Source organism: Vulpes vulpes, chromosome 5 (assembly GCF_048418805.1).
Source record: "Vulpes vulpes isolate BD-2025 chromosome 5, VulVul3, whole genome shotgun sequence".
Lineage (NCBI taxonomy): Eukaryota > Metazoa > Chordata > Mammalia > Carnivora > Canidae > Vulpes > Vulpes vulpes.
In genome coordinates, this window is record NC_132784.1 from 19,740,367 (window position 1) to 19,766,116 (window position 25,750).

The following is a 25,750-nucleotide window of genomic DNA, read 5'->3' on the forward strand; positions in this document are numbered from 1 at the left end:
TCTTTTTGCCTTAAAAATTTTGTTCTCACTCTTCAGATGCGCCTCATTATTTTATTCTTGTTATTTTCTGCTGTTGCCCTGTCTTCACTTGAGCTGCTAGGCTCCAAGACCTGACCTTTTTTTTTCCCCCCCTAATCTCATTACTGTTATTTCTCTTTGAGTAAGTTCACATTCCAGCCAATCAACCATACATTTTGCGTTTCACATTTGACTCTCTCATTTCTAGCTCTGGGGTTTGATATGTGACTTATGCACTATGCGGAGTTTCCTCTTTAATACTTTGTCAAGAAAAAAAAATACTTTGTCAAGACTCCATTTACTTCCCCTCCCTTAAGTTCTTCAGACATACTTTCTTTCAAGAGTGTTTTACATCTAGATTATGAGCTATGCCTCCTCATGGGATTGGGATTATAGAATCCTCTTAAATACCTTTGAGATCAGTAGTCAAATCTCCTTATGTTACAGATGAAGAAACTGAGGTCCACAATGGGTCACTGGACTGCTCAAGATTGCAAGGCCCTTAAGTATTAGAATAGAACCTGATGACTCCAAATCCCATGCCTATCCTTGCACCTGTTATATCTCAGCACACACAAATATATACCTCCCTTGGTATCTTATGAGTTTTTTTTTAAACTTTCCTTATGCATATGTCTTTTACACCTCAGTTACTTTGTAAATTCTTAGAATTCAGGGATCATACCTCCTTGCTTTTACCTTCTGTCTTCTATCGTCCTCTGTAACATCTAACACAAATTTAATTCACAGATGTTCACTAAATGCAAGTATCATTGTCCGTATCATGCTAGCCTTTTTATTTTGTTTTCTGCCTCAATTTCTCTATATTTGATGCCATATCATTTTGCTCATTTCTTTTACTTCCTTTTCCCTCTCTTTTGCTTTAACTCTTTTCCCCCAAGTTCCCGTTATTTTAAAAATTATATTTGTCTGCATCATACTAGCTTTCCATTTTGTGCTTTTTGTTCCGATACTTCTTATATTATAATTATATTTTAGTTAGAAGATAAAGGTAGGTAATTAATGGCTCTTTTCTTAATGCATGGACAGCAAAACCCAATAACCTGGGTGGCAATTAGTGTTGGAGCCTTTGCACTTTGTTTCTGTAGTATAAGTAAATTAACCCTCTCTGTGCTAATTCATTGTTTTATCTAGTTGGCTGCTGTTGCCTCGTGAACTTTTCAAATGTTTGAGGTATTTCACTGGGAAATCTCTTCATTTATCAGTTTTTAAGTCGGTTAGCAGCAATATGGTAATCTGCCTAATGGGAAAAGTTGAACTAGATGCTGTTTTTCTGTAGTTGGTGGAATGGTGGAAACCCTACTCTGTTTGACTCCTTCCATTGATGCCTAAGAAATGCCCTTCACCTCCCTAGCTCCTATCACTGCTTCCTGAAATTAATTGTGCACTCAGGTGGAGGGTCACGACTCTGCCTAGTGTCTCAACTGTGAAAATATGGAAAGTTTCCAAAAAACCAACATTAATAATTATATGGAAATTATTTTTTTCATCAGTTGAAAGAAAAAAACGTCATGATGAGGATTCAAAGATGGCTTTGTGTAAAACTGGAGGTATGCATATTTACCCATTCATAGAATGGACTGCTGATGTTCATTCACCTTCATCCTCTTCTCCTGATCCAGTGCACGTGCACGCACACACGATCCCTTGCACACTCAAATACTCACCATTCAGGAAGAACCACTATAAAGTCGTGTGACTATAGCACCTCATTATATTAATTATTTGTTCTTAAGGAAATGGTTGCTTATGAGCTCAGGGAAGTTACTAAAGCTTTTGAAAGTGCCACTTATGCTGGACTGGGGAAAAAAAGGCAGTGAAATACAAAAGAACAGGTTACTTCATGGGGAAAATTGCTATCTGACTCAGATCATTTGTGTTTGTGAAAAATTATGGTCCTATATGAAACTTTGAAGAAACCTCCTTTTAACAATCCCAATACCGGGCAGCCTAGGTGGCTCAGTGGTTTAGTGCTGCCTTCAGCCCAGGGCATGATCCTGGAATTGCGGGATCGAGTCCCACGTCAGGCTCCCTGCATGGAGCTTCCTTTGCCCTCTGCCTGTGTCTCTGCCTCTCCTTTCTCTCTTTCTCTCTGTGTCTCTCATGAATAAATAAATAAAATCTTAAAAAAAAATTCCAATAGCATTCTCTGTGTGTTTATAGAAATATTCTGATTATGTTAATACCATCTTAAATTCTGTTTAAAATAATCAGCCAGGTTTGAGAGCATTTTATTGAACCCAAATATCTGAGTAAAATTTCCCATTTAAAAAAAAATTTCCCATTTCCCTGTGAATATTTACATTCAAGGATGTGCAGTCTTCATTTTGTTAGATTTTTGTAATGACTTGAAATCTATTCACGAATACACTGCATTTTTATTATAAAATTTATTTCAACCTCCTTAGATCTCTTCTATTTTAAATATCTGCTAAGAGTTACATCATCATATTCTTCTATTTTTCTTTTTGAAGTTGGGTATCATATAAAGGTACTATTTATTCATACATGAGTGCGTTTTATAACTTTTCTTCCTTTTTGTAAAATAATTTGATAAAATAAACATAGTCTTATTAAGCAAATAAGTCTAACTGCTCAAAAAATCCTAGTGAAATAATGCATGTGTTATATATTAGAAAAGTCTCCTCTGCCAACCCTTTAAAGAATTATTTGATGTAAAACAGGAGAGCTAGAATGTTTTCAGGCTATTTATTTATTTGCTTACTTGTGTTCTACATTGATGTTAATTTTTAAATGAAGATGTGATTTCAGTTCCCAGCCAAGTCCTTTTACCAATAATTTTCCTCTTGAGCTAACAAATGTTTATGAACAAGTTAACTGGTGGGGTTGAAAGGTTCTGAAGCCTGCCTGAGCACAGGTTGTTTCCTTTTTGAATTCCCTAAGGCAAGAAATGAATATCACCTGCTGTTTTCTTTCCCCAGGGCAATAGCTAGCTGGGCTTTGCTGTGGTGAAACTGTCCATCCCGTACTTTGTTGCACTAGCACCTTGTGACTGCTGTAAGATGTTATGATGCTTGGAGCCCAGACTGCGTGTGTTGGCATGACTATAGGAAGAAATTGAGATATCTTGACAGAAGTTAACTGTGCACCTCTCTTGTTGACTACTCTAGGTCATAATTACTTCTGCAGTTGCCAAGTTCCACAAATTTAAAGTCAGCCAATTAATTTGGCTTCTCTCATAGAGAAAGATGAACCTACAATTTAGGTTTTTTATTATACAAAGAAGTGGCAGAAAAGTTTATTTTCCTAGATTCAGTTATATATATATATATATATACATATATATATATATATATATATATATCAAATGGCACAGTCTTGTCATATTGTAAACTGAAGTTTTACCTTCTAAAGATTTCATTTTGCCTTGGAGTTAAAGTCAATTTAATAAAGTATTGATTAGGTAGTTGTGGTGGTACCAGAGTAGAGAGAGAACTCATTTGACACTTTATGTGTATGTATGTGTGTGTGTACATTTATGAAAAATCCTAAACTTTACATCTTTTGCAAATTATTAACAAGAAAATCTGAGAACCGTTTTCACACCTTTAAATACTGAAGCAGTAAGAACAACTTCAAAAAATACACAACCTGAAGTCCCATCTGAGCCATTTTAAGTAACAAATATGGGAGATTTGTGAGCAGTGTGCACAGTTGTCTGTGACATGGCCTGAAATTTGTATAAAGGAGGTTAAAGAATGCCTCCTGTAATCCTTATTCTGCTGGTATGTTTTTTGATTCCCTGCTATATCCCCATCCATATCAATGGTGAAAAAGAAAGCTTAGCCAATTCTTCCAACTTCTTTTAGACATTAGTGGTATGTAACAAAATACTTAAATATTTACCTCAGCCCAGGTTAATACTATAACGAATATGAATTGATTGGATATTGAATATCTTATTTCATATTTGTTGACCATTTTATATTTTGCAAATTCTGTATCATGTAGTCTTCAATTTTTCTATAGCTATATAATTATAAACTATTTCTCATGACTCCATGAAACTATGATATCAAAGACTAGAATATAAACAATTGAACGAGAATTTTCCATGAAAAAAAAAGCAAATTTACTTAAATTGGTATTGTACAAAACATTTTCTTCCTAACTGTGTAGATGACAAGCAAATTAATCTTAGTGTTCTCTTAGTTTTGAAGGTATTACGTTTAATTCTATTAGGGTAACTTTAGAAAATTTTCTGTCATATCATTGCTGATGACTAATAGTGAAAATTTGCATGCAGACAGACATTCCTGAGTGTAATATGTAGGCTGTCTCAGCTCTAAGATGTAAATATTCATTTAAAAATGGGCAGTAGTGAATGAATCTATAGTCAAATTAGACATTTGTCACTTTAAGGGAAAGACTTTGTGGGCAGATTAAATTATGCCTGAGAAAATTTAGAAGACTCTAATGTATACTAATTCTCACAGGAATGTTTAAATTACAATATGGAGCATTTTAGCAATTAAAAGTTTCCTGTGGATTTGAATCACATTAACATCCAGTAAAGACAGATGACCACCTTACAGAGAGATGAAGGCAGGAGCTCTCTGGAAAGGATTAGGGTTGGCTAGTTTAACATATTTCCACATCCGAGAATAAACAACTTGTGAAGAAAATACAAGTTAATGGAGGATGACTTGTAGTTTGTATCAGTGAGAGATAAATGATGCCTGTGGCCTGGTCAGACTTAGAATTCTACACTTGGACCATTCATTGTAAAGGTACAATGTAATAGGATAAGGATTGCAAAGAGACATCCTTTTGCCATTTTCATGGTAACATTAAAAAAGCAGAAATTAAGGCAAATCTCAACAGTAATGTTCCTATAGGGATCATATTGCCAATGAAAAACTTGAAGAACTCTTTATTTTGAATTCATTAGGCCAGAAGTCTTTTTATTTAACTATGAATCACCTGAACCAATTTAATTCCAGGTCAATTGATGTTATCATTAGTTCTTTTAATATCTATGAAACAAATATCTATCATAAAATATGGAATGATATGTGGAATACTTTTCTGAGCATGATTGATATTCCTTGGCTTGGTTTCAGCAATAATTACTTGAAGGATCCAGCTATCCAGATAAATTTTATGTGATGTCAAAGCTATAAGACTTAATGGTTTCATATCTAATCCATTCTAATAGCAAGGCATGGATAAGCATTCTATTATCAGTAAAAGACTGTATCCTAGTTTGGACTTGATCAGGAAAATAGCCTGAGGCCAGAATGTCTATTTGCAACCCAGGGTGAAAAGCCCTTTCTGCTTTCTATGGTGTAATGATAGAAGAGTGGGTGGAAATGCATCTTAATGAGAATGTCCTGTGGCAGACAGAGTTGAACATGTGCAAACAAATTATTTTAAGAAGCCACTTTTTGAAAAAAAAGAAAAGAGGTAAATCAACTTTAATTAAGGGGGAACTATAATACAAATACTTAAACCAAAGGGTACATTACATCTTCAGATGTCAATTTATAAATTGTCTTTGTTAGCTGTTAATAGAACTGAACTTATGACCTAATGGCAAGCCCAAGTCCGTGGTGTATGTCTTTAGTTGACCAGATGGAAGTAAATTCTTCCAGAATAAGATTAAATTTTACTATCCTCTTTAGTTTAATGTGCTTGACTTTTCTGGTGTGTGTATGTGTGTTTCTATTCAATGTAAAGAGATAGAAATCTTTTTTTTTTTTTTTTTGAAGAGCCTATCTTACAATAGAAACCTATTTTCATGGACATATCACATTGTATAAAATACTTTGTTTCATATGAATGAGGAGAGTCATAATAAAAATATTCTTGTTTATGAAGGAGTGATAATTCATAAATTATACTTGTTAACCACTGGGGATACAAATGACCTTAAAGTAACCTCCTCTCCTTTTGTTCTTTCATTTCTGAACTGAGTCATTTGTTCCACATTCTTGTACAAAATACAGTGTAATTTTTGTTATTGGAAACATCAGCTTACTCTGTTCTTTAAGGATTGACATAAAAATGCTTCTGACAGTCTCTAGACCTAAAATGTCACATGGGGCTTTTTTGTTCTGCAGACAGAAAGGGACAGAGTAAGTTAAAAATCACTCTGGAAAATAGTATGGAGGTTCCTCAACAAGTTAAAAATAGAGCCACCTTAAGACCCAGCAATTATATTACTAGGTATTTATCCAAAGGATACAAACATAGTGATTCAAAGGGGCACATGCACTCCCATGTTTATAGCAGCAATGTCCACAATAGGCAAACTATGGAAAGCTCAGGTGTCCATTGACCTGAGATGAATGGATAAAGAAGATGTGTGTGTGCATGTATGTGTGTGTGTGTGTGTGTGTATGTATGTATGTATATATATAATGGAATATTACTCAGCCATCAAAAGAGTGAAATCTTGCCATTTGCAAAGATGTGGGTGGAAGTAGAAGATTATGCTAAGTGAAATAAGTCACTCAGAGAAAGACAAATATTGTGAGATTTCATTCATATGTGGAATTTAAGAAATAAAACAAATGACCATAGAGGAAGGGAAGGGGAAATAAAATAAGATGAAAATGGAGAGATAGGCAAACCATAAGAGACACTGAACTCAATGAAACAAACTGAGGGTTCCTGGAGGGGAGTTTGGTGGAAGGAAGGGATAATTGGGTGATGGGCATTAAGGAGGACACTTGAAGTCATGAGCTGTGGGTGTTATATGCAACTGATGAATCACTAAATTCTTACCCCTGAAACTAAAATCACAGTATATGTGAACTAACTTAAATTTAAATAAAGAATTTAAAAAAATAAAGTAGTGAAAAAAATCATTGGAAGTAAATTTCCTAATTCTTTGATATGATGTCTAGTATCTTCATTTAAACTCAGGTGATATATGACATCACAATGATGTTGAGTATCAGAGAGCAAGGGTAGAGAATCATGATTTCCTCTGGTGACTTTGTCAGGAGTGTGGAGATGAGTACTTCTTCCTTTGTGCACCTATGGTATTTTAGCTATTGTCCATTATCGGGCTTATTGCGTCAGATTATCATTACTTGCATGCCTTACATCCTTGAGGGCAGGAGTTCCTTCTTTTGATCTTTAGGTCTACACTGGGATTTTTCAACCTTGGTAATTTTGACACTTTGAACTAGATAATTCTTTATTATTAGGTGCTGTTTTGTGTGATATAGGATGTTTAGCAACATATCTGGCCTCTACCCACTAGATGCCAGAAGACCACTCCCCCCTAGACACCGTGCCATGATGATCAAGAATGTCTCCAGATAAGGGCCAGCTCAATGTCTGGCACATAGTTGACATTTAGTAAATACTTCCTGAAGATATAAGTATAGTGATGCTGCTGCATAAAACAAGAACATATTTACCAGGGAATCCAGAAATTTGTTCTGAATTTGAATGCATCTGGACATGTCATTTAGTCATGTCAGAGGGGGAAGGCAACTCTGATTTCCCATCCCTAATTCTGGTGTCTAACTCCAAATAAATTCAGGTGACTTTGCCTTCTCCACCTACACTATACTCCCTCCCTTACCCCCCACCCCTGCCCCACTTCCACTTGAGGACTTAGAGCTGTGCAGTGCTGGGAGAGTGTTAGCAGCAGGTCGTCTCACTGTGTAGACATCTTTGCTCATTTTAATGTAAGGAGTTGTGTAATCCATTGCAATCAGATAGAGAACCACACACAGCCCGCAGGGGGGAAGAAACTTGATATTGGCAGAGTGAGCCAGGGCTCTGACTGCAGTTAGGTGCGCACTATATTAATCTCTATAGCTAAGGGGTCAGTATATATTTACAAGAATCTCATCTCCACTTTTCAGCTACGTGACTTAGAAAAATTCCACAAAGTTCTCTGACCTGCTATTTCCTCACCGATAAAAGAACAGTAATATCTACCTCCCTGGCACTGTATTGGCATACTCATCACACTTGGTTGTAATTCTCTTTTCATTGCTTGGTACTCTTGGGGGCCTGTAAGGTATGTAAGGGGCAGGCGCATATCTCTTTCTCACTAGTCTCCATCAAAGTGCCGATATATAGCATTCCTCAGTTAAAGAAATGAAAGTGTTTTGTAAGAACATATAGTATACAAGTATTAGTAATTGTCACTTATTCATTCAATATATATTTAATGAGCATCCACTTTTTCAAAGCCCATTTGGGGTAGTCTCTAAATTTAGAAATACATCAAGGAGTTGATTTAAATTCCTGACTTCATGAACCTTGCATTCTAGTGGGCCAGGCAGTCAATAAGAACTGAAATTTCTTTCTCTTTCTCTCTCTCTTCTACCTACCTACCTACCTACCTACATAATTTATGATATTTGTGAATGGATAAGTTTTATGAAAAAAATATAGCAAAATGAGATAAGAGTGATGGAGGAGGCCTGTTTTATAAAGAGTGGCGAGGAAGGGTTTCTCAGGAAGTAATTAACATAGTATTTTTATCATTATCATGATTAACATTATCATCAAGGTGTTGCTATCAGTATTTCATTGGTAGAACTTGTACCTTGATTTATCTTTCTGATAAGGATGCTTAACTATTTACATTCTCTGACCTGATTCCCCTTGAAACCACCAGTAAAAACTGGGGTTTGGGGGTAGATTTTATTTTGAAATAGATGTTTTGACCATGTAATGAATAATTTCTGTGACCTTGGTCCACCCAGTCTGCATATGAGGCCCTTGATAAGGAGGCTTTACCTCTAAAACCTTATGGTCTATTTGTCTCCTAAACAGGCCCCACCTTTCTTTCTTTTATTTGGTATAAAGAAGATTACTTCAGTGAGCTACTTCAAATACTTCTTAAGCTCTTCTTATAGTAGGGTTTCTCATCCTTGGCACCTTTAACATTTTGAGTCAGATAATTCTTGAGAGGCTGTTTTGTACATTCTAGAATGTTCAGCGGCATCTCCAATCTGTACTCCTTAGATGCTAGTAGCATCTCCTCTTTAATTGCAACCATTGAAAATGTCTCTGGGCAATGCCAAATGTCCCCTGGGAGCCAAAATTGGCCTCAAATGAAAACTGCTGCCTTTTAGGAACCTTCTCCATCCATCTGGCTGTTGTATTATAATGTCTCCTGCACGTGCTCTTGCTGGCCCAATGTGTTGCTTATGCCACACCACAAGCTCCTTTCTCTTCTCTAGTGAATCCCACCTGTCCCTTAAGACCCAACTGGAATTTCTCCTATTGCATGAAGCCTCTTCCTAAGTCTTACAGTGTGTTTCACCTCTTCTACCTCTGAATTCCTATTCACAGTCATTTATGTTGATCATTGCTATCTTCATTCATTAGCTGAGTCTCATGTTGTTTATTGAAAAGCTTACATCCTTTTATCTCACCTAGATTATAAATTCTCCCAAAGAAGAGACCACACTTAGTCACCTTTGCATCTCCATGAGGCATCTAGAAAAATACTCAGAATAAGGATATTCATTAAGTAATGGGTTGAATTTAGCAGAAGTGCCCTTATTAACCAACAACCCCATCCTTTGCCAGGAGAAGTGATAAATAACACAGATGGCATGGTCTTCATAGCAATCAGTCATTTTGGAAAATTAATTTTTTAGGAACTCAATGTACAATTCAAGTATAACAAATCCTGTGGAGGTTCCATAGCTGGTATTAGTGGAACTGAATATACAGAGCTACTTTTTCTGAAAGAAGATATTCTCCATCTAGGATGATCCAGAGTTGGATGGTCAGAACCCTTTAAGTAATAGACTTCCACATCTGCAGCAAGGCTCCACCTCATTTTTAGCTCCTTAAGCAAAAGATGGTTCGTAACCATTTAAGAACTTGAACTTGGGATCCCTGGGTGGCGCAGCGGTTTGGCGCCTGCCTTTGGCCCAGGGCGCGATCCTGGAGACCCGGGATCGAATCCCACATCAGGCTCCCGGTGCATGGAGCCTGCTTCTCCCTCCGCCTGTCTCTCTCTCTCTCTCTCTCTCTCTCTGTGACTATCATAAATAAATAAAAAATTAAAAAAAAAAAAAAAAGAACTTGAACTTGATGATCTCTGGTAACAAGGTAACAAGGTCCTTGGAGAGGAATGCATGAAAAGGGGCATCTATTCAGACAAAGCACATATGTATCTTTCTAGATGTTAATTGTTTGGCTTAACTCTTGACGGGTAAGTTAATAGGTCTCACTGAAAGAAAAGCCTGCACATTCCATTCTTTCTGTGTCCAAATAAAACTTGTTATTCAGAGTGTATCTATTTATTCAGTACTTGTGTGGCATTCAGGTAATTATTAAACACTAGAGAACCAAATTCAAGGTCCTTTTAATGACATCTGAGAAGTGTAGGACAACCACAGCTTTCTAACATTGCGTGCTGGCATCTCGGGTCTCCTAGTGTGTGTTTACTCCACTTAGGTTATGATTGATAGTGCTCCTTGTGCTTTCATTTGCACATTTAACAGACTGCATGGGGATTTCTGAAGCATGGGCATATCTCATGCTTTCTTATAAATAAACTCTTTTAAATAGTAAAGTGAATTATATTATTTCCAAATAGAACAACTAGATTTAAAAAAAAAAAAAGGCCTGGGGTATATACTTTTACCTGAGAAATACTTATGTGGTGAAGAATTTATGGGTCAAATGCCATGCCCACTCAGGTGGTTTCATTTCAGTCAGTCAGAATAACTGTGCATGAAGTGACTATTTACTTAATTTTTTTGCTAGGTTATAATATACTGATTATTTTATTTGCTAGCCATTCTACATGTAGCAATTAAAGAATCCTAAACACAGCCTGTTATGAGCTTTCCCTGTGGGGAATTCCCTGTCATCCTACAGGTCTTTCTTTAAGATCCATGCCCAAACCCTACTCTGTCCCCCAGCAGGCTGATGTAAGTGGCTTGCCACCTCAGGGGCAGAGCTGGGCCACCTAGGTGCTCTCCTGGGAATTAGGAATTAAGATTTGAAGAAACTGGTTAGTCTCTGTTAGTAATTAGAAGTTAACATGATGGTCATGGAGAGTCACAATTCTTCATGTTCAATTTGGGAACTAGAGGTTGTGGGTGAAGATGTGAAGCAGAGACAGAGCCATTAATAGTGTAATTGCTCTCCACACGCTTTCTAGTTTTTGCTTTGCTACCCTAGGAACACTTGACTGCATGTCCTTCCAGTAGGATCCATATCATCACCCAAATCCTTCCAACAAAGCCATGTTCTTTTTCTTGTGCTGGTTGGCTGGGTTTCTGCCAGCAACAAGCCTTGAAAGCAATTGTTTCCTATATTTTCCTAATGAGAAAAATGAAGTCCAGAGAAGCTAGTAACTCATCCACAGCAGTGGAGCTAGGATGTGGTTGCCAGGATTTCAGCTTTGTGCTCAACGTTCAGATGTTTGTGCATTTGCTTGTGTGGTCATGGATTCCATCAGCATAGTTTAGTATGGATGCAGATAGTTTTGCAGAGTAGATGAGCTGTGAATGGTCTTATGATTGGGCACTTGTATGGTTGTGGCCCTTTCCTTGGTGCCGCTGTGCATGCAGACAGCTAGGTTCATTGCTTAAGACATGTCTCCTCACCTGCAGGCCAGGACTGACAGTTCTCTTTGCTGCTTTTCCACAAAGCTCAGAGCCATGCCTGCTTACTGAAAGCCATTCCCTTGACTTGGAGATTTTTTCAAATGTTGTCAGTCCTGGAGATTGTTTTGTTTTGTTTTGTTTTGGTCTGTAAAAGTTTAAATGCCTGTCTTAGTCATCTTTGGGTGACAAAATACCCATAGTCTGGGTGCCTTAAACAGCAGATATTTTTTCTCATGGTTATGAAGGTTATGAAATCTGATATCAGGTTGGCAGCATGTTCAGGTTCTGGTGAAGACCCTTTTAGTGGCCGACAGAAGGCAGCCTTCTGGCTATAGCCTCATCTGGCAGGGGAGAGCAACTGGAGTGGGAAAGGGGAGATTGAGAAAGAGTGCCCTCTGGTCCCTTGAAGGCACTCATCCCATCATGAAGACCACATCCTCATGACTTATCTAAACCTAATTAACTCCCAGAGGCCACATTTCCTAATGTCTTCACATTGAGGGATAGGGCCACAATGAATTTTAGGGGGACACAAACATTCAGTCCATAACAGTAGTCTATTCCATTGGTTATATTCTGTTCCCTAATTAATTTGCAATGATGTCCCCACTAATTTGCCAGGAGCATGCTCATGCCACACGGATACACACACATTGCTACCCCATGTAGTTCTTTCTGGTCCCACCAGCTTCTCTGGTCCCCCTTGGAACTCCCTGTCCAGTCTGCTCAGCATTGACCTCTGCCTCATCCCTTTCCTCCAACTGTCTTCGTGATCATGACAGCGAGGGTGGCCCTGACTCCACTGCGAGCTGCCCTGGTAAATTCACTGGAGTCATTCAGTGGGATTGGCTCTCTGAGATCAGACCTCTGCCTCCCTCAGACCTCACCCCAAGCTGCTTCCTCCCTAAGCCACCTGTGCCTCAGTCCAAGTAGACATCTTCTGTGTCTTCAAGTCCATTGTGCTCTCTTGATCTCTGAAGCTTTGACCATGTTATTCTCCCAGCCTGGAAGGCTTCCCCTGCCCAACTCTTCACCTTCCGGAGCTCAGCTCTAGCCTCTCACCCTCAGAGAGGCCTTCCCTGATACCTAGACTTGGTCCTGTTCCCTTGAATCCACTTTTATCTCAGACTTCCTGAATTGAAACACAACCACTTATTAAAATGACTTTTCAAGTGTCTCTCTTAAACTATAAACTCTTGGGGGAAATGACCATTGTCTTGCTCACTGTGCTGTACCCACAGCCTCTCAGAAATAGCCGGACAGAGTCAGGATCGTGATATCTGAAGTAGAGGGTGTGAGTCTCATTCTAAGCACCCGGTATTTCAAGAAATGCCCTTATTTATTGCTATGGGTAAACATAAGTTTTGACTCTGAATTACTCTGATGGGCTATTTGGAGATTCAGCTTTGTTGGACTTAGGGACTTCTCTGTCACTGCGCTTGCACCCACCCTACTATTGGAGCTTTTCTGATTATCACTCATGTGCTCACAGAAGTTACTTCTAAAATAGCCATTGCCTCTGCAGTCAGCTGCTGCTTCGGTGCTGTGGGTGGGACTGGAAATCATGGTGGGAGTAGACATTAAGGTTTTCGGAGCACACCTCCTTGACATAACCATATTTCATTCCTTGAAGGTAAGTTCTGCCTCCCTGGACGCAGTTAGTGTTATAAGAGCTGAGTCTTTATTATTCCAGAACCAAAAACTCTCCGGTATCATTACTCCTACTTTAAAGAATCTCTTTCTAATCTCAGGAAACCCCTCTTTGCTTTCTGCTTCTCTGCTGCTCTTTATTCCTTCCCTAAATACCATCCATTCTCCTCTTCTTTCAAAAGTAAACTTTGATGTCCTTTGAATTTCAGAACCTGAACTAGTGGCGCACAAAAACTATTTCCCCTTTCCTTGAGAGCTGGGAGGACTTAATCATCAAAACCTCTTAGGAGATGAAGAGAAATGGAAATATTTGTGTTCCCTTTTTCTAGTGCAGCAGTGAATAGTAAGACGGAATAATTAAATTTACATAATAAAAGAGTCTGAATGTTCATATCCTGCTATACTAACATTTGTTGAATGCTTGCTGTGTGTCAGAGGCTCTGCTGAATGCCTTACAGGTAAATCACGTGTAATCCTCACAGGAACGCCTTGAGGTAGGTGATTCCTAATCTCATATATAAGGAACAGAGTGGCTCAGAGAGGTTAAATCATGTCATAAAGTCATGTCATCCCAGCCCAGTCAGCCCGACCCCAGAGCCTGCCGTCTTACCTCTGCTGCTCTTTCCCCTCTAAAGACGGATGGGGGTCTGTTGGATGAATAATTAGGCAAAAGAGACCCTTGAGAGCTTTCGCCACCAACTAATAATAAAAGAGAATTTTATCAGCAGCTTTGTGCAGACTGGTGGCCCTTTCTTTTTTAAAGTAAAAAGATAACAAATATGAGAGTTGCAGGGTATATAAGATTGGAGTGTGCAGCAGACTTTTGGGAGATATTTTTGACAAATGTCATCTGTCACCATCTCTCTCAAACTACATCTTTTAGAGGCTTCAATTTTGACTTCAGTTTGGAATGATGGTACATGTAATCTTACCTCCTTGGTCAACTGGACAAACACTGACACCTGAGTATGAGCCCCACTCCCCACTGCACACACCTTTCCGTGAAAATTGCTCCCACAGGCTCATGGCTGGGAGAGAAACCGCAGTAATTTTCTCTTTGTATCTGTTGTTTGATTCTCATGGGGATCATCAGGGTTTATTTCATTAAGACAGCTCTCTGTACTTAGACCAGGATACATTCTGTGAGAATATTAAATGGTATATGAAGAGTGTCTAGACATGTTAATGCCCATTAATGTAGTACGGTCGTGTAAATTAGACCGCAGACTGTAGTCGGACTTCTTAAGTCAGAAACCACTGGTGTTTCATATCAGCCTTTGAATTAATCACGGATAGAGTGTAAATGCTTTTGTAGTTGCTCCTAATTATTGAGATTGATATAAAAAATATTTCAGGTTTATAGTCCTTTACCCCAAGTCCTCGAGGCCAGATGCCTTTCAAACCTTAAATGCTTTAAAAATACAGTACAGTGCATGTGTACTGTGTGTTACATAGTACCCCCAACACATTATGATCAGTCATGGTGATATTTCCACAGCAGAATCTAAGACAATTCAGTTCAAATGTCAGTTTCTTGCAGGTTTTACTGTCAAATTAGAAGATAAGATTTTGCTCTCAAATAAATTGTAAAATGTGCAATATATATATATATATATATATATATATATATATAGTTTTTAGAGCTTTTTGCACTTCATTGTTGATAAGGGATTATGGACCTGTAGTCTATATCCACTATTCAAAACCAGAAAGCAAACAAAAACAACAAGAAGTGAAATAGTAACTGGAGGCAAAACTGGAGTTGAAAGAAAGGGTTCTCTTCCTCTCACTCTTTTCTTTTTATAAGAAAAACTTAATTATTGGTGGAAATGGAACCAATTTTGGGAAGAGGTTGGAGGAGAGATTTGCACCTTGGAGAGAGTAGAAGGGGCAGGATGCCAGCTGCTAGCCTGGAGGACAGGGCAGGGGCAGGGAGTGTAGAGTGGCTGGTTCTGTGAGTGGGAAGCAGGCAGCACATGTAAGCACAAGCCTGATAAGCTAGTTTTCATGGTTGGCGGTAGGTGGGGGGTGCTAATACATTCTTCTTAATATTGTAGGGACAATATTTGGGTCTGAAAGGGCAAATGCCAGTGTGTGAAACAGACCTTCAAGGGGAACTGACCATGCAGCTGAAGCATGGATTCCTGGCTCTCAGACTTTGATGTCAGGACATCCTTTGCATTCTCGTTGTGCCTTGTACAGACCTGTTAGTCCCTCAGGTACTGTGGGCCCTTCTCCACTCAATGCAACACAATGTCTTATCCTTGAAGATGCTCTCGTGGCTTTTCATTTTTAGCTTGAAAAGTAGCACACATTTTTAACTTTTGAAGATCTCATCAAAAAGAAATATCTAATTCCTTTTTCTTTAAATACTAAGCAATTCAAAATTCAAAATTAATGCTGTGACTTAGCACTTAGCTTGCACCATTATAATATTTCCAAAATTCTCTTTTATAAGATGCAACGAGACAAATTTTAACATCTATGAGGATGAAGGAAAGACACTTTTTGACTTATTTTAACTTTCTTTGGAGTGGATTCTTTCCTTTCCTCAGTCAAGAACTCTGATCTCTTTCAACAATTTTACATATAGATTGATGTCGATTGAGAAAGTGGGCCTTGAAGTCTGTCTTTTTTAAAAAAACTAACAATCTGTCCTTAAATATAAGAAAAATATAAGTTTTTTAAATTTTAGAATAAAATATTAGATTTAAAAAATAACACATAGGGCAGCCTCAGTGGCGCAGCCCCCTGCAGCCCGGGGTGTGATCCTGGAGACCTTGGATCGAGTCCCGCGTCGGGCTCCCAGCACAGAGCCCGGTTCTCCCTCTGCCTGTGTCTCTGCCTCTCTCTCTCTCTCTCTCTCTGTGTGTCTCTATGAATAGATAAATAAAGTCTTTAAAAAAAATAACACATAGATCACATTTTAAACTTTAGGATTTTTTAAAAAATAGTATTATAATATAGGAAAGCAAAGTATGCTTTTACTGTGTTCCCACATAAGCACAGGGACAAATTGTAAGATTTCAAAATAATGACTGATTGGTTGGTAATGAGGTTACGAACATCATAGCAGGTAAAACCAAAGAAACTTCATAAGGACACAACAGAAGTACTTAGGTAATCTCTGGAAATGTACAAAGCCATACTCTGGACCATGGAAAATTTTAGAAAAGCACAAGGATTCAGAAGCACACATCTGTGCTCTCAGAGTGATGTAACAAATAAAATAGGGCTTCTGGAAAACTCTATTGTATATTTATAAGTACAAGCTCCACATTTTCAGGGAATTCAGTTTATGCTGTGAAAGAAACCTATGGAGCAAGAAAGCAAAAAAAAAAAAAAAATAGGATTTATTTTTTTATTAAGCTCAAGCGTGCACTGTTTTGCTGAGTGAAATGGCTCAAAATTTACTATAATTAGCCAAACAATATAATGATTAATATTAAAAAATAACAAAAGTATGATACTATTATCTGGCCTTCTGTTTTTCTGTTTCCAGTATAGTCTTTGTATATAGTTCTCTTTTTGTTTGTGAATTATTGACAGCTCCTTCTGTTGTGTGCAAATACACTGCCATCCTGTAGGGACAGTAAACTAAAGGGTTTAGTCACCACCCAGTTCTTCCCTCTATTTCTTCCTAGGCCCCACATCTATTTATTGTCAGGAAATATTTTAATCATTTCTATGACATGACTCTCAAATATATTCTTATTCTGGTTTTAATTCTCACATCTTCTGGACCATCCTTCACCCACTCCCAACGTGGCATCTCCCCCAGGGAACTGGTCCTGATACCCATCGTCCCTGCCATTCTAACCAGTGTCCTATGCTCTGTGTTCATATAACCCTGCATAAATCTCTGTCTAGGAGTTACTTACTCTACTTTTCTGCAGTTGTTAGTCTGATTTGCTTGCTTCTTTCTACTATTCAACTGGAAACTCTTATTTAGGTCTCCAATTTCAGCATAACGCTTAGTACTCAATATATATTTGACCAGTAAATGAGAGAGATATCCATGAGATCTTATCATAATCTGCTTAAAAATCCTTTTGTGGCTCTGTTTACCCACAGAATACATTCCAGCTCCTACACATGACAATGCAGTTCCTGACAACCTGTCCTTGGCCATATTTCTAGCATGCTGCTAAACTAAAAGTCTGTAGACTTTAGAATTCTTTACCTCTTAACATATATTTTCTCCACCTAGAATATATCATCCTGCATCCTCCCATCCTTTCCCAGGCCTTTGACTAGGTCTTTTCCACCTGCTAAACTTTCATACATCTTGCAAACCTGCCGTAAATGTCATATCCTGTGAAACCTTATGATTCTTTGTATATGTTTTTACAAAGGTCACTTATGTGGCTATATTGTGAGTGACTTTAATTTATTATTTACTGTGCCCTTAGTGCCCAGCTCAGTGCCTGGCATCCTTCAGATGCTCCATAAATGTAGTTTGATTAAATGCCTGTGTCCTGAGTTAATAGAATAGTGCATGGATAAAAGCACATGTTTTGGAGACTGAAAGAAGATTTCACTTGAATGCTGATTTTGACAGTTACCTTCTGTGTGACCTTAGGCTAGCTACTTAATAGCTCTGATCCTTAGTTGCAAAAAGTGCAAGTTCTGCACTTGTCTGCAAAATGGGGATAATGACTCATTCCCAGTAGGTTTATGAGGATTAAATTAGGGAGCATGAAAATTGCAGCCACAGAACTGGGAGCATGAAGTTTCCCAATGAATGGCAGCTGTTACTATTTTTTAAGATTATTTAAACTTTTTTAGATTTTATTTATTTGAGAGAGAAAGAGTGCATGAGTGAGTGAGAGAGAACATGAGCAGAGGGTAGGGGCAGAGGAAGAAGCAGACTCCCCTTTGAGCCTAGCTGGGAGCTTGATCCTAGGATCCTGAGATCATGATCTGAGCTGAAGGCAGATGCTGAACAAACTAAGCCACCTAGGCACCCTTATTTTTTTAAAAAAATTAAACTTGAGTAAAGTTGACATACAATGTTACTTTAGTTTCAGGTGTACAGCATAGTGATTCAACAAGTTTATGCGTTATGCTGTGCTCAGAAGGGTAGCTACCATCTGTCACCAGACAAAACTGTTAAAATACCAGTGACTACATTCCCGGGGCTGTACCTTTTATTCCCATGACTTATTCATTCCATAACTGGAGGCCTGTATCTCCCACTCGACATCACCCATTCTGCCCATCCCCCACCCACCTCCCATCTGGCAACCATCAGTCCGTTCTCTGTATTTATGGGTTTGTTTCTCTTTGTTCATTTGTTTTTTAGATTCCATCATGAGTGTAATCATATGGTAGCTGTTGTTGTTATTTGCTCTGGAAATCCTGCAGAAGGCAAGCTCACTTATAGCTGGGCTGGATTTCCAGGAGATGTGGTTTTGCCCAGACGTTAGAGGATGAATAAAAGGAGATGAAACAGGTGTCCCTGTAGGCAGAGGTAGTAGCAAAAGCAAAGGTGCAGGGGCAATCCAGGCTGTGTTCTGATGGAGACAAGCAGGCTAATGTGAGTGGAGGGTGGAGGCATGAAGAGCTGGCGGGCAGAAAGGTCCAGGTGATGGAAGGCCTTGAGTGCTAGACGGAGGGGCTGTTGACTCCTTTCCAGAACTGCTAAAATGCTGCAGTTCCTTTAGAAAATTGTTTCCGCTGATTTTCTCACAACCTGATCCAATTGATGTCTATTTAAAAGGAGCATACCTCACCCAAGTCCCTACCAGCAGCAATGCGTACATGAAGAGCACAGCAGATGAGCTGTACCACCGGACCCCCGCCACTGTTTCATTGAGCAGCTAATCACCATGGTCACCAGACAGCAGAACCCGTGAACCCTGCACACCTCTCTTCAGTGCTCCACTCCCAGAGACCACCCCCACCATTCTCCCATGGGCCCTTCTGCATGGCGGACAGCCAGAGTGTGCAGGAGCTGCAATTTCATTTCATCTCCCAGTTTCATTTGTCATCTTGTCAGAGAGAGGGACCTTCTGAGCACAGCATCCGCTTCCCTTTTGTGAATGTGTGCCATCACCATCACCGCTCATCATACTAAACCCCATTGTTCATGTAGAAATAAGGATTGGTGGGAAAAGCTGTAATATAAAATAATTCACTTTTATTTATTGTATTCCTCCTTTTAAATAAGGGAGTAGAAGGAGGAAATGTACATCTTATCTAGGAGGCAACATCCTGTTAGCTGGCTGAGAAACTGTCTAAAGAACAATGCATCTCTATAAGCAGTTTGTCACAACTGGTTAGTTTTTAATACCGTGGAAGTTTCATTACCTCTTTTGGAATTGCAGAATTTTTCAAGTAAAAATGTGTGTTTCTTTGAAGGAAGTGTGCTTTCTGGGAGTAGTTTTGTGTGGCCATTTTCCTGTTGAATGGCTTAAAGTTGACTATATCTTGACCAGCTATGGTGGCTATTGTTGGCTATGTTGTACCCCAGAAAGAGGATCCAGAGTCACTACATGTGGCTGTCAAGCTCTTGAAATGTGACAAGGGTGACTAAGGATTGAATTTCTCATTTTTATTTTTTTAAAATATTTTATTTATTTATTAATGAGAGACACAGAGAGGGAGACACATAGGTAGAGGGAGAAACAGGCTCTCTGCAGGGAGCCTGATGTGGGACTCAATCCCAGCAGCCTGGGATCACACCCTGAGCCAAAGGCAGACGCTCAACCACTGAGCCACTCAGGTGTCTCGAATTTCTCATTTTTAAAAATTTACTCGAATTTTAAAATTTATAAAATGCTGATACTTGATTCAGTTGTTGGAAACTTTTAATTATTAGAGAAACTGGGTTGTATGAATATATTTTTATGAAAAATTAACTTTTTACCCTGTAGATTTACATGCAGTTGAAAGAAATAATGCAGAGTGATCCCATGTATCCATTTTTTTTTTAAAGATTTTTTATTTATTCATGAGAGACAGAGAGAGAGAGGGAGAGAGAGAGAAAGAGAGGCAGAGACACAGGCAGAGGCAGAAGCGGGCTCCACGCAGGGAGTCCAACATGGGACTTGATCTGGAGATTCCAGGATCACACCCTGCGCCAAAGGTGGCGCTAAACCGCTGAGCCACCCAGGGAACCCCGATCCCATGTATCCTTGACTCAGTTTCTCCAGTGATAACATCTTGCAAAACCTATAGTTTTGGAAGATCATGACTACGATACTGACATAGAGTTGTATTCAAAGCATTTCCATCACCACAGAATCCTTTATGTGCTCTTCTTTTTATTATAGTCACATGTATATTCCTCCCTACATCTCCCATTCAGACCTTGGCAACCTCTAATTATTCTCCATTTCTATAATTTTGTCTATATAAGTAGAATTGTATGGTAAGCTGATTTGGAGTCTGGGTTTTTTTTTCACTTAATTTTAAGATTTATCCATATTATTCTATGTTTCAGTAGTTTGCTCCTTTTTATTGCTGAGTAGTGTTTTAGTGTATGGATGTCCCACAGATTGTTTAACCACCTACCCATTGAAGGACTTTCATATTTTTTCCAGTTCGGGCTGTTATGAATAAAACTACAATAAAACATTTGTGCATAGGTTTGTGTGTGAACATAAGTTTTGATTTAACTGATATACATGTCCAAGAGTGCAATTGCTGGATCATCTGGAGTTGCATGTTTAATTTTATAAGAAACTGCTAAATTGCTTTTGGAGTGGCTGTACCATTGTACATTCCCAGTAGCAATGCATGAGTGAGCCAGTCTATCTGCGCCTTGGCCAGCATTTAGTGTTGTCACTATTTTTTTATATTAGTTATAATAGGTTATGTACTGTACATATACATCTTTCAACTATAGATTTTGTGAAATCTACATAGAAATCAAGTATTTGCAATGAAAATGTAGTATTCCAAATGAGATACTCTAAGTGTAAAAAACACAATGTATTTTGAAAGCATAGTACTTAAAATGTGAAATGTCTCAACAGTTTTTTATACTGGCAACATGTTGAAAGTACTATAGGATACATTGGCCTAAATAAAATTATATCATTGAAATTTATTTCACCTGTTTCTTTTTTTTTTACTATTTTTAATGTGACCATTGGAAAATTTAAAATTAGATGGTAGCTCACACTATATTTCTATTGGATAGTGCTGGTCTGGACTATTATGGTCACAGAGCCCACCTGGGCCTCTAGATGGAAGATCTTATTTTATTTAGTGCAAGAGTCAGCAAACATATTCAGTGAAAGGCCAGGTAATAAATATTTTAGACTTTGAGTGCCATAAAGTTTCTGTCACATGTACTCAACTCTGCTGTTGTAGCACAAAACCAACTACAGATAATACTTAAGTGAATGAGCATGGCTGTGTTCCAATAAAACTTTACTTACAAAAACCAGCAGTGGGCCCGAAGGCCATAGTTTACTTCTCCCTGGTATGATGAATATAAACAAACTTACAGCAAAAACCCCACAAGCATTGGCTGTATCAGATACATTCCAGTCTATATGCAAGAGACCGTCTTAGGTGTTTTCACAGAAGGAGTTTAATAGGGAATTGGATACAAGAGCTGGGAAGCTAACTGGGGTGGCAAACTATTCTAGAACTTAGAAAGCACTGGAAGTTATCACCCTGAGATGTGTATAGACAATGGAAATGTTCTTAGAGTTTATGTGGGGGAGGAGTGTTCTTAGAGTTTATGAGCAGGAGCTGGTGCCATATTGGGGGCTGCCAGTCATGAGATCGGACTACAGGTGGAGTGGCTGTCAGTGAGACTAGGCACTGGGAGAAGTCTAGTAGCTGCTGGGGTTCCCACTACTTTCTGCCCCTCCAGTCTTCTGCCAATGCCTTGAAGTGGGTGAACCTACATCAGGAAGGGAATCTGGGAAGTGTAGTTCCCTGCAATGTTGAGCAGAACCCCAGAAGCATGAGGAAAGAAAGGGCCTGGGAGCAACACGCCTTCTTGTCCACAGATTAAACGTAAAATGAAAGGAAAGGAAGGAGCTTTGAGCTAGCCTGGTGGCCAAGAACAGCATTTTGTGCAGCTTATTTCCTTCCTTTTTGTCGGACTCTTTTTAGTAGTTTTACTATTTAATCCCTCAGGGAAGAATGGTTAGTCAAGAAAGAACAAAGATGAAAGGCCCAAGGACCAGAGTCCTCAGATGGAGTTATCAGTTCTGTCAGTAAATCATCAGGAACTTGCGAGAAGTGGTGGCAGTGATGGAATGTGTGCTGGCGGTTTGTAGCTAGAGGAAGTGTGACAATTTTTCCTTCTGGGTATGAGCCACCCATACAATATGAGATTGGAAAATAGGAAAACAGAATTTCACTTCAAATCCAGCTAATGGACAAGACATTTGTTTTCCCTTTTAGGTTTTATTTTTTTTCTTCTTCTTTGACTATCTGGAATAAAGTAAAATCTCAATTTTGTTTCAATCCGTCCCTTAGTTTGAAGAGCTGGGTTTGAAAGTATCAGGGAAAAAGCTATTTCTTACATGTTCACCCTTCTTTCAAAAGAAAGAAAATTCATTGAAAATTCCCAGTTTTTGTCCTCATTATATCCTATATAGATGTTTCCCAGACATCTATAATATTCACTTATTTGTATTTGTTTTAAGGTAGAAACTTCTTTTCCTTTCCTTTATATTCTGGAGTACGTAGAACTTGCGGGCTCATGGTCTATTGACTCACTCTTCCCCCAGAAGAATGGGATACACTTAACTGGCTGGTGTTGGGTTTGAGAGAAGAACCTACACATGTATGGCTCTGGCATTTCTGGCCTTGTTTTTCAGAAAGTTCATATTGGCTTCTGTTCTCCATTATGTGTTTAGGAACCTCAATGCAATGTAGGCACACTCTTTTTCAGAGCTGCCTGTGACAGGGAAGGAAGAGGGATTTAGTACTAGTACAGCTACTTAGCCTGGAGTCTAGCATTGCACTCTTTAATCAACATCAACATTTATAAAAATGATACTTAGATCTTTGCATAATTAGTTTCTGGATTTGTTTCTCAGTCAAGTTCAAATTTAGGCTTCAGAAGAAGGGAGATGTGATATATTTATTGAGTCCCTCTGAAACCTCCAAAGATTAGCACCCCTTTCCCATTTTAATCGGTGTAATCTGAAAACAAATATATATTAGTGTACCGATAGTAAAAACTCACAGTTAATTCATAACCTGTGTCAGGTACTTAGCTAAAAGCACACACATGCAAACGCACAATTCTTGCTTCTCCCACATATAGTCAACTTAATAGTCCCTCAGTTTTTAACATTTCAGCAAAGAATAGCACAATCCACTTGTTTTTTGGGGACAAATGTAGAAGTATCATTTGTCTCCCATTTTTTCTTCACCCAGAATGTCCAATCCACGTGCAAGCCCTTTCTCAACTAAAGTGTAACCTCTTCAGCGCAAACTTCTCTGATCTTCCTTTCTCAGTCATGCCAACTAATGGGAAAGTAGCTCTACCCCTCACCCTGTTTTATTTTCTTCGTAGAACTTCACCTATTTAGAATTTTATTGTGGGTTATTTAGAGTAAGCTAAGTGGAATTACAAATAGAACACCACATAGTGTGATAGTTCTAGCACTATAGAAGGTTATTTATTGCTTGTGCAATAGCTCAAGATAAATGTTCCCGTTTGGCAGACGACTGTCCTCCATGGGAGGTTTCATAGTCCCGGATGTCTTTCATCCAGATATTATTCTCCAGAGTCTGAAGGCAGCAGAAGGGGAAAATGAGTGTGTAAGAAGCACACTCACTTCTTAAAATCTTTGTCCGGAATAGGCACATATACCCTGTTCAAAATCTTTTGGTCATAACTAGTCACATAAGTCACACTAGTCACATCATCTACTTGCAAGGAGGCAGAGGTGATGAAAAAAAAATCACTTTCTTACCTTTAAATAAAGTGATAGAATGGGAACAGCATATGTATAACACAGTTCCCATTCAGAACAGGGAAGATGGGCAATCACGTGGCAGTCAGCCGTCCAGAGCAATAATGGAATCCTTAGGAGAGAGGTTATGGAGACTCTGCTTTTCCAGTGGAGAAATTCTCTTGGTTAGAACCTAGATTGCATTCGGGAGGAACTTGTTTCTCCCGTGCCTTCTGTGGTTCTTGGCTTGCCTTCAAAGAAACTCTTGTTCAGTTTTCTCCATGGGGGCACATCTGAAGTGAGCTTTAGGAAAATACCTTTTTTAGAGGCTATGCAGTTTTTGCAACTTGCTTCCTGCTCATGAAACTTTGGGAGATCAAGGATTGCTTTAACAGTTTGAGAGTCCAAGGCTTTTTAAAGGTCCGGCTCATGGTTTTTTCAGCAATAAAATTTCCTCAAAATTTATTAACCTTTGCTATATGTGTCTTCAATCCATGTTGTGTGTCTATGCCCCAACTCCCACTACCACAGTTCCCAATATATCTTCTTTGAGACTGCTTTGGTTCTTTGATTCCTCTGACCCATGCCTATCATCCTATGGTGGCCACTTGAAACAATGTGTATGAGTTGGAAAGCCACACCCACAATCTTATTTTTGTTTCCAGCTGAGTATATTTGTTTAAATTACAATTTTTTTTAATAAGAATTTGTCCTCATTTTTCATTCCCATCGCAGGATATTTATGGTCATTTATCATTTGTCTCTCTATCCCAGCGAGTTCCTTAGTTTTCTGTTTACTAAGCAGTCAACTTCACCCTGAGCTTATTAGTTTCTTATAATACATTGGAAAAAGCAGCAAGTATAACCAGACAAAAGCCAATATGCGAAAGTCAAGCTTCCTGGAGCTATAGGCTAAGTAGGTTCTTTGTCTATCTTCCCAGTTGTTGTAGGTGACAGTGTTCTCAAATATTTTTAAGTATAAGTCTTCATGTTTCTAGCCTGTGATATCTGTTCCATGTCACTGCTTGACCATTGAATTAATGTCACATATTTAGGTTATTTTCATGGCAGCACCCAAATCAAGGTATCATATTCTGTATTGTTTAGGGTAGTGCTAGCTGCTATAAAAAATAAAGCCCAGATACACCTGGGTAGCACAGTTAGCTCAGGTGGTGATCTTAGGGTCATGGGGTCAAGCCCCACATCAGGTTCTGCACTCAATAAGGAGTCTCCCTCTCCCTCTATCCCTGCCCCCGCTGTTTTTTCTTTCTCAAATAAATAAATCTTAAAAAGAAAAATAGAGCCCAATATAATGCCTTAGCCCTCAAATGGCTATTTATCCCTCATAGAACAGTCCAAGGCATGTCTTCCTGATTGACAGGTGTCTTTCCTCTAAGTAGTAATTTGGAGACTCAAGCAGCATCCATGTGTAGGTTTCTCTGTTTCTTAGGACTTTAGATAATAGAGAAGTAGGGATGGCACTCCAACCAGATTTCTTGAAGTCTTTGCCCAAGCAGAATGCAGATCTCTTTAACTCACACTTTAACTCACATTCTCTTGGCAAGAAGTAGTCACATGGCCACATCTTTATGCAAAGGGAGCTGAGAAATTTAA

General features: G+C 38.7%; 1 protein-coding gene across 2 annotated transcripts in view; it reads left to right on the forward strand.

The window, feature by feature from the left end:
* The window catches only part of THSD7B (thrombospondin type 1 domain containing 7B), an 861,577-nt gene that overhangs the window by 223,621 nt on the left and 612,206 nt on the right, over positions 1 to 25,750 (forward strand). The window lies entirely within an intron of this gene.